Genomic DNA, 16,091 nt, shown 5'->3' with positions numbered 1-16,091 from the left:
GAAGATAGGAGCAAGGGAAAAATGAAGGGGGGGAAATCAGAGGGGGAGATGAACAATGAGAGACTATGGCCTCTGAGAAACAAACTGGGGGTTCTAGAGGGGAGGGGGGTGGGGGGATGGGTTAGCCTGGTGATGCGTGTTAAGGAGGGCACGTACTGAATGGAGCACTGGGTGTTATATGCAAACAATGAATCATGGAACGCTACATCAAAAACTAATGATGTAATGTATGGTGATTAACATAACAAAAAAAATATTTTCTGACAAAAAAAATAAATAAAATAAAAAAAAATTAAAACTCCCTAAAAAAGAAAAGCCCAAGACCAGATGGTTCCTCTGGTGAATGCTACCAAACATTTAAAGAAAAATTAATACCAATCCTTCCCAAACCCTTCCAAAATGTTAAAGAAGAGGGAAAACGCCAAACTCATTCCGCAAGTTTAGCCTTACCCTGACACCAAGGCCAGGTAAGGACACTACAAGAAAACTATAGTCTGTTATCTTTGATAAACACAGATGCAAAAATCTTCAACACAATATTACCAAAACTAAATTTAACAACACATTATGATGATACATCGCTGGGACTCAAAGATAGCTTGACATATGCAAATCAATAAATGTGATACACCATGTGAACAGAATGAAAGATAAAGGTCAGATGGTCATCTCAGCAGATGCCGAAAAAGCATTTAACAAAATACAACATCCTTTCATGGTGAAAGCTTTCAACAAATTGGATCTAGAAAGACCATATCTCAACTTAATAAAGACTATATATAACAAGCCCAAAGGTTACATCATACTCAAAGGTGAAAGTTTGAAAGTTTTCCTATAAGATCAGTAACAAGACGTGGCGTCCAGTCTCACCACTTATTCAACATGGTACTGGATGTCCTAGCCAGAGCAATTAAGGGGAAAAAAAGATCCAAATCAGAAAGGAAAAAGTAAAACTCATGGTTTGCAGTGTTAGATCAGGCTGGAGATTATTTTATTCTGCAAAAGGAAAATGAGTGGACACAGGTGTGAATTTTATCCAAGTGGCATGAGAACTACTACAAAGCAATGCATTGTTACACACAAAATGATGCAGGATAATTTGTATTCAAAGATCCCAGAAGGCGGATTGCTACGTATTCCTTCCATCAGGGAAGGCTGCTTAGCGGAGGTGACAGGTGAGCCAAGGTAGGAGCTATGTGAACCGGTAAAGAGGAAGGAGGAGGGTAATAGCCTGGAGCAAAGCTCACAGCGGGTCAGTCTTTGAGTGGACATGCAGGTGGGGAAGTGGCCTGGTTTTCCTGAGTAGAAAGGCCAAGACATGGAGTTACAGAGAAAAGTAAAGCTGAACAGAAGGGCCACTTGGTAATGTAATGTTCAATGCGAAGTTGGATTTGTCATGTTTGCAACGGAGCCTGTCATCTTTGCCACATGTCTGGTGACAATGTTAGCGATTTTCTTTGCATTGAGCTTTGGTCCTGCTGTGGATATCAGAGCTGACTTCTTGATCAGTTCCACTGAAATTCGTTAGCTTGCCCCTAACCTGCATGAAAGAAAGAAGTCTGTTTCTGGTCTTTCACCATTGACCAGCACAGGAACTGGCACACTGTTGGGACCAGTCACTACTAAAATAAAATTCACCTATTTAGGAATTAAATGACTTAATATATGTAAAGTCTTAGAAGAGTGCGTAGCACAAAAGCAGCTCTACTGTTCTTCTCCCCTCCTGCTCTTCCACTTCATCCCCCTCCTTCTTTATGAGTATGGCAGCATCATCCAGAGTATACATCATAGCCTCAGGGAGTCCTGTCCACTGGGCCAGGGTAGCCAAGTATCACCATGCAGGTTGTGCACTGCACAAAATATTCACAGAGACTATGAAGAGAATAGTGTTGTATGGAATTGTTTTATACAGCAGCCCTGCACAGGCAAGCTTTCCATGTCATACCCAACTTGGAAGTTCCTTTCATACTTGAAAATTCTAGAATAACCTCAAAAACCCTTCCCACTGTCACAGCAGAAGGCAGATCAAAGAGTGGACAGTGCAGAAAGAAATCATAACAGTGCAAAAATGAGAGAAGAAATCCCCAAGGTAACTGGCAGCTGCAGCAAGCATTTTTAAGTATAGCAGAAGAAAAGAGTTTGCAAAAAGAAAGAATGGGAAGATCACTACTTTAAACACTTGAACTTAAGTAACTGCAGTTGAAGACAGAGAGAAAGCTTTGCAACTGGTATAAAATACCTGATTCAAGAGTCTAAGAGGTCAGCTTGTATGGAACAGAACAGCACAGGATACAGGACACAAAAGGACTCATGAGTGATGTAGATTCAGGAAAACTTCAGGAAGCAAACTGGGAAGAGCCAGGACTGTTGCTAAGGGACTTACCTATGCTTTCTTAAGGTAAGATGGACTATTAGTATCACTACTTACTATTCTAGTCTCAAAAGTATGCCTGTGATATACACATTACATAAAAGAAAACCATTTAGAAACTGTATGTCATTAAAACCATATGGAGGTTCTAATCTTTCACAAGTCACTTTGCTATCTTTTGTCTTTAAAGGCTGAGTTAAAGCAATTGACTGAGAGGTCGTATCCAAGTAATAAGCCCAGTTAGGATTCTAGTTCATGGCCAGATTGGGCAGAACAAGTAATTTTACAAAGAGGTAAAGGTATGATTGGTTTTTAAGTGGAAGTTAAAATAATACAAACAACGTGAAAGCATCGATTACTATACAGCTCACCTTGCTTGCAAATGACTTCTCACAAATTTGCACATTTCATTATAATGACTTCCAGTTAATAGAAATTCACCAATGTCAAGGTGATCTCTGCCAGAAGCTCAACTGCGCAACATGACAAAGGATGGAAAGTGGAATCTCCACCTCTGTGGCTTCAGGGGGAGTGTGAGCAGATGGAAGAGCGGTGGTGCCGGCAAAGGTGACAGGGGAGCTGGGCTGCAATGCCACAGGGGATCCCAGAGGTGGGTGGACTGGCCTCACCATGGTGGTCCAAGGCCGGTCAGCTCTTTCTTTGAGCAAACACACAGAGCATTCCAAAACCTCCAGAAGCAACACTGTGAACCTGGGGATGACAGACTGTCCCTGCTGTGTCTCTGTTACAGCTATGATCACTCTGTCATGTGTGTGACAGTGACTGGGGCACCCAGCCACCTCCCTGCTGGACTCGCAGCCCCTGGAGAGTGCAGCCCTGTCTGCTTCACTTTCAGATCTCCCGTGGTGACTAGCCCAGCCGCGGGCGCATCGTGGATGCTTACAGTGCACGGGGCTACATACATCCACTAACCTCATCTAATCAACCACCATTCCTCTGCAGCACATACTGGGATTATCTCCGAACCTTAGGAGATGAAGGAACCACTCTCAAATTATATAGCTGATTGGTGACAGGCTTTGAGCCAAAACAAACAAACAAAAAATCATACTTTTATTTACCACACTGCCCTGTCTCTAGATCAGGGTTGGGCAAACGATGACCCACAGGCCAAATCCGGCCTCTGGCATGGTTCTGTATAGCCCACAAGCTAAGAATATTTTTTATATTTTCACACATTTTTTTTTAAACCAAAGCAAGAATAGTTTGCGACAAATGAAAATTATATAAAATTCAAATTTCAGTGTCCATAAATTAAATTTTATTGGAGTACAGCCACACCCATTCTTTTAGCAATAATCGCACCTCGGATAAACCTCATTGGCTACGATACTGCCACTGCACAGAGCTCACACCCATTCTTTATGGCTGTGCCTAGAAGGTCAGAGTGGAGTGGCTGTGACAAAGGCCACATGGCCCGTGGAACCTGAAATATTTACCGGACGGCCCTTTATGGAAAAAGTGTACTCATCCCATCTCTCGATACACAGCTAAGAAGCAGACATGCTTCTGCGCCCAGCTGCGCAGGCAGATTGGCACAAAAGGTCAGAGAAATCAGAGTGATGAGTATCGGGTCAGCTAGGAAGCCCCACCATCCCATCTGAAGGTTGTGCCTACAACCTGGCCACACCTGGAACCAGTGAGGCAGGTACAAAGCGCCTGGCTCAGCTCCGTCTGCTAGCAGAGGAGCTGCTGCTAATGGTCATTCTGAAGGTCAATGAGGATGCTCGATAAACCACTGATTGATTTGGCCACCTTGCAAGTAATAAGGATATTACGGATGACAGAGCTCTGCAGATGATATGAAAATCACATTTAGCCTTGAGTCAGCAACCCCCTCTCCTGCTGAGCTTTCTGCAGAGATGCCAACAAGTTGCAGAACTGACAGATTTGAGTATCACCACCCTCTGCTAGGGATGCTAATTGACTACTGACAGAGCCAGGAGGCAAACAGCAGGAAGGAAGAGTGGCAAGCCAGATGCCCACACAATCCTGTACCTGCAGGACAAGAGGGGCCTGGGTGAGCCTTCTCTACGCACAGCCAGGAGAACCCAGCTGAAGCAGCCAGGAAGCACTAAAAGCAAGAAGCCAGCCCAGGGGCAGGGGGCTCAAGAGAAGGGAAGCCCCTATGTTTGACGGGTCTCCTGCCAGACGGTCAAGGCAAACGACACCCCTGCCCAAGTAGGAGCTGGAACAAAGTGGTCACCACACCAGTTCTTAGGAGCTACCCCATACCAATGGCAGTAGCTGTGCCCTGGGACTTCATAGTCACTCCTCTGCGGGACGGCTACCCTGAAAATGTGCAATAAGAGGAGGGAGGCAGCAGAAACCACATCCTTAGAAAACAGAGTGTTACAAAAAACAAAGCATAGGCTTTGGGGACAGAATCCCCAGGTTTCCATTTTCTCTCTGACACGACTCCTTCCCACATGATCCTTATCAGGTCACTTAATTTTCCAGATCCTTGGCAAATCCCTTTGTAAAATGAACTAACAGAGTTCATTTATGGGTTATGTATCCTGTGTGAGTCAGTATTAGGTTTATCTGCATATAACCAAAAAAAAAAAAAAAACCCCATCAAACAAATAATAACGATTTAAATGAGGCAGTGATTTATTTATCACATAAAAGAAGTCCAGAATTCAGCAGTTCAGGGTTGCTGTAGCAGGTGCATTGTCATTCATACACAGGCACCACGTATCCTCCTATGATGCACTTAAAACACACTTTCCATCTTGAGGGTGCCTCACTGTACAAAGTGACTGCTGCAGTTCTGGCAATCATGTTTACATTCCAGGCAGCAAGAAGCAGAAAGGGGCAATGGATAAATGGCATTCTCCCTGTATGAAACAGCCCATGTTAAGAAGATTTCCCCAAAACCTAATCCAACAACTTCATCTCCATGGATATTCTATCCCATCTTCCTCCTCATTACCCTGAAATAATCAGTCTCTGCCTTCATTCTTCCCTCTAGGCCTGCACTGAGCAATACAACAGGCAGTATCCACATGCAGCAACAGAGCCCTTCACATGTGGCCAGTTCAAATTCATATGTGCTGTTTAAGCATGAAGTAAAATCTACGAGATTGTAAAAAAAAAAAAAATACAAAAGAAAAAGAATGTGAAGTATCTCATTAACAATTTTCTGTACTGGTTTCATGTTTAAATTATAACGTTTTAGATTTCCTGGGTTAAACTGTATTATTAAAGGTAATTTTACCTGTTTCTTTTGGCTTTAAAAATGTGTTTACTAGAACATTTAAAATTCCAAAAGTGGAAAGAATTCTGGAGATAGATGTTGGTAATGTGGCACAATATGAATGTACTTAATACCACCAAACTACACTTAAAAATGGTGAAGTTGGTAAATTTTACATTATCTATATTTCTAATAAGATATGGAAAAATGTATATTTTAATTTAAATTGAATTAGCCAACATACAGTACATCATTAGTTTCAGATGTAGTGTTCAATAATTTATCAGTTGCATGTGACACCCAGTGCTCATCCCATCACGTTGGAAAAAATATGTTTAAAAAATTACATATTTGGCTCGCTTTTCTGGCTCATGTTCTATTTCTATTGGTGGGAACTGCTCTAGGGTAGAAGCTTCTGGAAGGAAGCAACCAGATCTCATTGATTTTTGTGTCTTGAGGCTGCAGGGTGCCTGTCTGCTAAGTGTTGGTTGGACAAACTCATACATGGGCTAACATATATATTTTTATTTAAAGATCTTATTTATTTATTTGACAGAGAGACAGCAAGAGAGGGAACACAGGCAGGGGGAGGGGCAGAGGGAGAGGGAGAAGCAGGCTTCCCACTGAGCAGGGAGCCCGATGCGGGGCTCGACCCCAGGACCCTGAGATCATGACCTGAGCTGAAGGCAGACGCTTAACGACTGAGCCACCCAGGCGCCCCTGGGCTAACATATCTGATCACAAGATGGCAAAGGCAGACGACAGGATGAGGGCCTGGCAGCACCAAAATGTGCCCCGTATGGAGCTTTGAGAAAAGTCTAGGAAGAAACAAGGTGGCCCCTGTTGTGAACGGGCTGGTACATAGCCCCATGGACCTTGGTTCAAATCCTAGGAAGCTGTTACTAACCAGTGAACGACCCTGACAAATGACCATCACCCTGAGCCTCAGTTTCTTCATCTGCAAACAGGGATGATGAGAGCACCCGCCTCACCATGTCGCAAGCAGAAATAAAGGGATTTGGTTGGCACCGTCCCTGAAGCATAATGAACGATCAATAAATGTTAGATTTTTTTTTTTTTTAGGAGCTTTTACGGGCCTGCCGTGAAGGAAAAGCAATTTTTTAAAAGTTGCCCGAAGCCAACCCGCATTAAGTCATTTCCCTGCTGAATATTAGAACAATTTTTAATCTGAGATGACAAAAATAATTTGAGCTGGCAGATGGCGTAGTGTTGTCGCGCACTTTGGTGCTTGGACTTGAATGGATTATACATAAATACCAAACTCTCACCTCACTTGGGAAAGCACCTGACTGCAAGACCTGCTCTGCGGTCCGTGGTCCCACGGCGGCCCCACCCCCCCCGGGGGCCAGGAGCGCAGGCAGGCGACCCGCCACGCCCGCTGAATCCACAGGACACGGTACATTTTCAACGCTCCCTTGTCAAATCGCAGGGCCTCAGGACAGCATCGGCTTCGCAGCTACGCTACACGTCCGTCTGCGGTCAGTGCAGGGCCTTTCCTTCAGGTTACTCCCACTCAAGGGCCCAGGTGAGAAAGTGCCCAAGATCGTGGGCGCAAAAAACAGGAAATAACGATTCCCACACAGAAGACAGAAACGACGCCTCTTTTGCGCACATGCGCTGGCGGACGCGAGTCACGTGTCCATGCCGCACGTGAAGGGAGCGCGGCAGCGGGATCCTGCCCCACGGCCTGAGGAGTGAGGGCAGCGTGAATCCTGCGGACGGCCACTGCCTGAGGAGGTGGTCTTCCAATGGCAGAGATGTATACGATGCCCCCCTGCGCCCCAAAATCAAACTCTGGGATTCTAACAAAATCCCCCTCCATTTCATATCAACACAAAGCAATGAAATGCAAACTGAAATGATGTACTATTTAAAAAAAATTTTTTTTATTGGGGCGCCTGGGTGGCTCAGTTGTTAAGCATCTGCCTTCGGCTCAGGTCATGATCCTGGGGTCCTGGGATCGAGCCCCGCATTGGGCCCCCTGCTCAGCGGGAAGCCTGCTTCTCCCTCTCCTTCTCCCCCTGCTTGTGTTCCCTCTCTCGCTGTGTCTCTCTCTGTCGTAAATAAAAAAAAAAAAAAATTTTTTTTATTAAGTAATCTCTATGACCAACGTGGGGCTCGAACTCATGACCCGGAAGTCAAGAGTCACCTGCTCTACTGACTGAGCCAGCCAGGCACCCCTGATGCACTATTTTTTTAAAAATTTTTTATTGTTATGTTAACCCCCATACATTACATCATTAGTTTTAGATATAGTGTTCCATGATTCATTGTTTGTGCATAACACCCAGTGCTCCATGCAGAACGTGCCCTCCTCAATACCCATCACCAGGCTAACCCATCCCCCCACCCCCCTCCCCTCTAGAACCCTCAGTTTGTTTTTCAGAGTCCATCGTCTCTCATGGTTCTTCTCCCCCTCCGATTTCCCCCCCTTCATTCTTCCCCTCCTGCTACATTCTTCTTCTTCTTTTTTTCTTTCTTAACATATATTGCATTATTTGTTTCAGAGGTACAGATCTGAGATTCAACAGTCTCCTGATGCACTATTTTTTAGGACAGCTGAATTACTAAAATGCACAGCATTCAATGTTCTTAAGGTTTCAGTGAAACGATACGCTGAAACACCACTGGAGTCACCATAAACCACAAGGTGTGTTTTGGATAGTATCAGAGCAAGAAACAAAAATTCATATCCTCTGGCACATTTGTTCAACTTCTGGGGATTGAGCTGAACGAAACCATTCAAAAGCTATAGGCCCAAAGACATTTGTTTATAATACGAAAAATGTTGCTACTACTAATTAGAATAGCAAAATTATCTATAATTCAAAAAACAAATAATTTAAATGTCCTACTGTAGAAAACCACTTAAATAGCTTATAGGAACTCATTTGTGGAATATTATTTATATATTTTCAACGATGCTTATAAAGTCTAACAAACATGGAAATATATTTATGACAGTGTGACATGAAAATCGCAGGGTACAAAATAATATGGAAATAATAATCACAATCATTTAGAAATGGATACAAAACAAAAATGCTGCAAATAAATAAGCCAAGATGCTAACGGCATAATAATGAAAAATAAACTTTAAAGTGGAATCTGAGCAAACAAAAATTATCTTCAGTTCAGAGGGGTTCTGGGAAGTGGCTGCTTGGACAGAAGTTACATTTGGAAAATGGTCTCTCCATGAGAGCAGGGGTCTATAATAGTGCAAGCTCACACTAGGTGCTCAAAAACATGTATAAATAAACAGAGTCATAAAGATGACTCAAGAAAAGAGAGAAAAAGCAATAAATGAATGTCAAATTGAGAACATGAAGAGGAAGGGATCATTTCTTTTGAGAACCCTGGCTAGGTCACATTAAGCACTAATAATAGAAATGGTTTTCCAGCCCAGAAAGAACAATCTCCCAGGATCAGTTCTGCGAGGGCAAGAAGGTTCTAGCAGCCATGGAAACTCTTATTTCTTCCTTGATGTCACCACTCAGGAGTCTCCTTTACTGTTCCTTCCTTCTCCCCCTCAACCACTCCCTCCTTGGGAGTTACTCTCACACCCCCAGGACTGGTCTAGGAAAAAGTATAAGTTGGAACACCTGCTTGTTATAAAAAGAAGATATTTTTCTTCAGTCACAGAAAATATAATAGTGATCTTACCTTCACTCTGTGATCTGCCCTGCTCTTTCATTTCAAACATCCTCTGTAAACTCTTATTATTTAATGAAATTCCCAGGAAAGCCTAATTCTAGGTTTCCCTATGGAATATGGACCTTACTTAATTATGCAAGACTGCCATATATGGTTGCACTGGATATGCAGTGCACAACCCAGGAGCTATATTATTTATCAAAAACATCATAGACTTGGGGCGTCTGGGTGGCTCAGTCGTTAACATCTGCCTTCTGCTCAAATCATGATCCCAGGGTCCTGGGATGGAGCTCTGCAGAGCAGGGAGCCTGCTTCTCCCTCTCCCTCTGCTGCTCCCCCTACATGTGCTCTCTCTCTCTCTCTCTCTCTCTCTGTCAAATAAATAAATAAAATCTTTTAAAAGAAAATCATAGACTTATTTATTTACTACAATTCTTTAGCCAAGGACAATAAATTGTCTTGTTTTCTAATAAAATCAGTATATCATGATCACTTTCCAGCAGATGAAAGAAAAATTGTCTTAAGGAAGGAGCTTATATTCCCCTAGCTTAGACAAAGTGTTTTGTGGACTATGGCGGCTCTGAAGTCTGCTCAATGAGCACAAACATTAGTCCCTGCCTTTTCCTCCACAGCCTACCTGCAAAAGGGGTGGCACACTCAAATACTTCATGGGTCAGACAGGTTATGTAAATAGGTGAAGCAGACCACATGTGTGCATCTTTAGAAAGTACTGGTGGTTAAGAAACTGGAATGGAGAGGAGAGACCTAGGGTAAATGCCTTCAAGTTTAATTTAAAACAGTCATCCTGTAGGCTAAATATAACTCATCTGGTAAACTCATCTGTCCGGTCAACAGTTCACAATTTCTGGTTCTTGGTCAAATCAGTGATGGGAAAAAGGGACAGAAAGCAGCTTATTTGTTGAAATTTAATCTTCCTTATTGCCAGCAGTCAAACCCACAGAAATTTCAAAATGTTTCCAAGTTAGCGGTTCTCAACAAGGGGTATTTTTCTCCCCCAAGGAACACTGGGCAATGTCTGGAGACGTTTGGTTGTCCCAACTGGAGAGGGCTGTGCTGTCGGCATCGAGTGGGGGAGAAGCTAGGGATGCTGCTCAGCCTTCTGCGGTGCACAGGACGGCCCCCAGCAGAAAATTAATTATCCAGCCTCAAATGTCAATTGTGTCACTGTTGAGAAGCTCTGGTCAGAGTAGTTGTGTGACAATCAAAAGTAGAAACAAAAAGACTTTTAGCTTGATACGAAGAGAATCCTTAAATCCTAAGCAGTATCTACAGGTGTGGATGGTAGAAATAAAAAAGGATTAGCCAGCTTCTGGACGTGGCGCCGTGAAACGGGTGACTGAGATATTGCCAGAGAACTGCAGACCTTTGTAGGCAAAGGTCTTATAGCTGCTGTTCCAGCTCCTCGTTCTGGGGACCCCTGGAAGCACCACTTTGCTCCTTGTTCACATGTAGGTGTGATGTCCTCTGTCCATGTACAGACTTCAGGGACCATTATCATGTCTGTGACTTGCCAGTAATGTTTCATTAGCACATGAACCATTGGAAATGTTTTAGCATCTTAAATTCTTTCCTCAGAGAAACACTTACTCATGTTATATACTCTTGCTGCGGAATATGCACGTTATACCCTGTGCCGCTACTTGTTTGTCAAGAGGTTGAGTACTATGCTTCAGGTAGACTGTGAAATCTACAAACTGGCCTGAACACCTCCTGCCAATCACTTCAGTAGAAAAATGACTTCTGAATTTCAAACTACCAGAAGCAGATTTTAACTCCATTCTAATATAAGACCGCCACTGACTACACATCCCAGGAGATCTGACAGTTCTTTAAATGGGCAAACCAACATGCTCTCTCATCCATAATATCATGATACAGAGTTTCCTTCCCTGAGATGGGTTTGAGAGAGCATACTGCCTCTTCCTATATGGTCCATGACCCCATCAGGATACACTAAAATGTCCTAAGATGACAAGAACCAAATTGATTTGGGGGCATAACCACTTTACCTGGGACCCATGGGGAGTCTCTTAGGAAGAGAAGGTGGGAGAGTAGGGTGAAGCACTTACCTGGTAACAAAGTGCTCCAAATACAGAAAATCAATGAAAGGAAATATTATATCCCCAGCACCCGGCATACTGCCTGAATGGCTAAGAGCATCAAACACCAATATTTTTTAATGAATGATAAATGGTATTAATAATGTCTCATTTAAAAACTTCTAATTTAGGGGCGCCTGGGTGGCTCAGTTGGTTAAGCGACTGCCTTCGGCTCAGGTCATGATCCTGGAGTCCCGGGATCAAGTCCCGCATCGGGCTCCCTGCTCGGCAGGGAGTCTGCTTCTCCCTCTGACCCTCCCCCCTCTCATGAGCTCTCTCTCTCTCAAATAAATAAATAAAATCTTTAAAATAAAATAAAATAAAATAAAATAAATAAAAACTTCTAATTTAACACTAAATCTAGAAGTTCTTTTCATAGATATGCAGAGATTTTTAACAGCTGCACAGTATTCCAAATCATAGATAGCTAATGATGGATATTTCTGTTGTTTTCAGTATTTTGTTATTACAATAGGCTAATGTTAATATTTTCTGAAATTTCATTTCTCTCATTTATGACTATATTTATAGATGAAATTATTAGAAGTGAAAGCAAAAGATGGGCCCATTTTAATTTTGAAATACATAGCCAAATTTCTCTCTACATAGGCTGTTATAATTTACACTCCACAGGAATGTATGACAATGCCTATTTCCCCACATTATCACCAACATGGGCATTAACAATTTTTATGAATAAATAAATGTAAATATTTAGAAAATATTTTAGCATTTTCTTTTGTATTAACCTATTATACAACAGAAGTTTCAAGAGAGCTAAATCATTTGAAAGCACTTGAAAGAATGGGAGAGGAAGCTAGGATGCAAAGAGCAATGCTAAGCACAGACTACCCTATATTAAACGACCTTGTTCTGCTTTTCCAGGAGCTATTGGCCAAATGCAATAAAACCCATATTATAAAGATTCTGAAATCTACTGCTCAGCCAACTCAGATTCCTGCCATTGCTTTTATAATCTTAAGAGGGTATTTCAATGCAGCTCCAAAACTGTTGATCAATGCACCTGGGACGACCAGCACGTGGAATGACTTCGGGGTAAATGACACTGGTGTCCTGGAGAAATGTTTGTAGGTCTTGATAGCCCAAATCATATTTAATGGACTTTTCCATGTATGGTTTTTAAATTTTTATTATGAGTTTTAAATGCACATAAAGTACATAGATTAATATAAAGATTTCCATCATCAAGATTCAAAGCTGATTAGCTTTGAATTTTGTCAGTCTTCATTCATTTCTACTGCCATGTATTTTGTGTTTTCTTGGCTGGACATTTTAAAGCAAATCCCAGACATAATGTCATTTCATCCATAAATATTTTAGTAGTATGCAGATATTTTGTGCACATGTTCAGCAGGAAACAGGGACCAGAGAATACATTACTGTAATAAATCCTGAGAGTAGGGAGGCAAGGAGCAGCCAGGCTCCAGCTGGGTTCAAGTGAATTTGAGTTTTCCTCCATAAGACAAAAAAATTGAAAAACAGCTCCTAGGAACTTGGAGTCTTTATTTTTTGCTTCCTTGAGTCATTATCTGAAGCAAAACCTCACATATACTCAATAGAATATCAACTTTCATATAGCAAAGGTGCATATACAACTATAACCTAGAGAAATCCAGTTATAGTTGGTAATTGTAACTCTTTCTCAATAATTGATAGACAAGTAGACCAAGAATCACTAAAGATCAATAAACTTGAACTGATATTTAGAGAAAATCCCATCTGACAATAACAACACATACTCTTTTTTAGATGCACATGGAACATTCACTAAGATGGACAAACTCCAACAAATCTGAAACCACTGATAACATATAAAACATGTTCTCAGACCACGAAAGAATTCAACTAGCATATTGAAAGATATATGGAAAATCTCCAAGTGTTTAAAAATTAAACAATATATTTTCAGATAATACATGGATCAAAAAAAAACAAAAAACAAAAAACAAAGGGCAAAAAAAACAAATTATTTTGAACTGTACGGCAAGGCAAACACAACATACCAAAATGTATGGGATGCAGGTAGAACAGTGTGTAAAAAAAAAAAAGTGCAGCATTAAATGTGTTTATTAGAAAAACAGAAGTACTCAAATTAACAATCTAAGCATCTACCTTAAGAAGTTAGAGGGAGAAGAGTAATCAGAGAATCAAAATAATCAGAAGGAAGAAAGTAATAAAGACAAGAACAGAAGAGTCAACAAGATGGAAAATGGGGTGCCAGAATGGCTTAGTCAGTTGAGCTTCCAACTCTTGATTTTGGCTCTGGTTGTGATCTCAGGGTGGTGGGATTGAGCTCTGGGTCCAGCTCTGTGCTTGGTGGGGAGTCTGCTTGAGATTCTCTCTCTCCCTCTCCCTCTGCCCCTCCCCTGCTCACAGGTGCATGCTCTCTCGCTCTCTCAAATAGATAAATAAATCCTTTAAAAAAAGAGGGAGGGGCGCCTGGGTGGCTCAGTCGTTAAGCGCCTGCCTTCGGCTCAGGTCATGATCCCAGGGTCCTGGGATCGAGCCCCGCATCGGGCTCCCTGCTCAGCAGGAAGCCTGCTTCTCCCTCTCCCACTCCCCCTGCTTGTGATCCTGCTCTCACTGTGTCTCTGTCAAATAAATAAATAAAATCTTTAAAAAAAAATTAAAATTAAAATTAAAAAAGAGGGAAAATGAACAAAATAGAGAAAAATGAGTGAAACCAGAAGTTCTTTCACTGGAAGAATGAATAAAATTGATAAGTCTCTAGCTAGACTAATCAAGGGGGAGAAAATGACCCATTACCAACATGAGAATGAGAGAAAGGATATCACTGCAGATCGTACCAATACAAAGGAGTATTACGAAGAACATAATGGCAAGTAATTTAACAACCTGAATGAAATGGACAAATGCCATGGAAAACATAAACAATTAAAGCTCATTCAATTAACAGCAGATATATTAAATAGATCTCTACGTATTAAATAAATTGCCTCTGTAGTTAAAAAATCTTCTTGTAAAAAGAACTCAAGGTCCATTTGGCTTCAGCTGTTAATTCTGATGAATCTTTGAGGAAGAAGTGATGCCAAATTCTATACAAAGAGTTCACAAACTAGTTTAGGGAACATGCCCCAATTTTACAAGACTAGTATTAATCTGATATCTGAACCAAATAAAGACATTTTAAAAGAACTACAAAGCAATATCCAAAGAACACTGGCACAAAAACCATTTATGAAATTCTAGCAAATTTAATTTATAAAAAGAATCATACATCATGACAATGAGGTTTAACTCAAAAATTCAAGGTCATTGTAACATTCGAAAATCAAATTTACCATATTAACAGGCTAAAAATAAAAATGATACCTTCAACTTCATAGATTCAGAAACACATTTTACAAAACACAATTCAAGATGGACACTGTTAGCAAATTAGGAATAGAATGGACTTTCCTCAGCCTGATGAAGGATGTCTACCCAACAAACCTATAGCTAATGGTGAAAACGGAATGTCTTCATCTCTTCCTTGAGATCATGAACAAGGTAAGGATGTCCAGCTCACCTTTTCTATGCAACATTGTTCTACAGGTCCTAGCTGGTGTAGCAGGCAAGAAAAAAGAAATAAAAAGCCTACAGATAGGAAAGGAAGAAGTAAAACTGTCTCTCTAATCACAGATGACATAATCATTTATATAGAAAATCCTAGGAGTCTACAAAAGAAACCTACAAGAACTAAGTGACTTAGCAAGATTGCAGGATAGGAAGCTAAAGTACCAAAAAATCAACTGTGTTTCCAAAGCAATGGATAATCAATATACACTAAATTTAGGCTGTTTGATGAGGAGCAGGATATTTGTGTGATTTTAAAGTACTTTTGCCCCAACTTCTTATTAGTCACAATGAATGGGGAAAGCATAGTAACTTTACAGTAAAGAAACTGGAAAATATCTTCACCTGGTGACCAAAATTCCTGTTACCAAAAAGAGGCAGAGAGACCTCAGTGCTCCCTAATGGGATATCCGTAGAAGGACATGGTGTCACAGTCAGTAAAGTCTAATAAAGTCCTAAAGTGCTCAAATGGCTCATTAATAAAATGATAGTATGTGTATATGTATACACATACACAGATAAAGAGATTAATCAAATGTGACAAAATAGTGTAAATTAATGAGTCTGTTTAAAGAGTATTCAGAAGTTCCCTGTCATGTTTACATAACTCTCTGTAAGTTGGAATTTTTTTTCTGAATAAAAAAGAATGGAGACACTTTCCTGTGATTCATACACTCCTAGAAGAAGGTCCACCAGTGTCTTTATTTCTTTTTCTCAATGAGTGACATGCTGATACAGGTTGGCTATCCCATGTTTATGTTAGCATCCCAATTCAAGATGCGAGTTTTCTAGATTCAGTGTCAACCAGTGAAGACTCAAGGGGCAGCTTGGAAGCTGTTGCAAGGACACAGGTCTTGCCTCTTCTTTTTGTCACTTGGACAATTTCCTTCTTATCTCTGAGCCTCCATGTCTTTGCTTAAAAACGGAAATAAACGAATAATATACCAACCTCACGGGGCTATTGTGAGAATTACAATGAGAGAAAGCACAGATCCATCTCCTTAACAGGCACCTAAAAATAGCGAGCACCTGCTTCAAGACCTCCGACGCTTTCACTCTCGCCTGGGATGAGACCAGGATCCACCCACCCCATGCCTCCAACATCCCA

General features: G+C 41.3%; 1 protein-coding gene and 1 non-coding gene across 3 annotated transcripts in view; both read right to left on the bottom strand.

The window, feature by feature from the left end:
- The window catches only part of LOC116646688 (histone-arginine methyltransferase CARM1-like), a 281,582-nt gene that overhangs the window by 127,694 nt on the left and 137,797 nt on the right, over nt 1-16,091 (bottom strand). The window lies entirely within an intron of this gene.
- On the bottom strand, nt 3,598-3,742 carry LOC116646764. Its single transcript, XR_004302207.1, has one exon. It is a non-coding gene; the product is annotated as a U4 spliceosomal RNA (small nuclear RNA).

Source organism: Phoca vitulina, unplaced genomic scaffold, assembly GCF_004348235.1.
Source record: "Phoca vitulina isolate PV1807 unplaced genomic scaffold, GSC_HSeal_1.0 scaffold37, whole genome shotgun sequence".
In the NCBI taxonomy this organism is placed as follows: domain Eukaryota; kingdom Metazoa; phylum Chordata; class Mammalia; order Carnivora; family Phocidae; genus Phoca; species Phoca vitulina.
The sequence above is the reverse complement of the archived record's forward strand: the minus strand, read 5'-3'. Positions and strand labels throughout refer to the sequence as shown.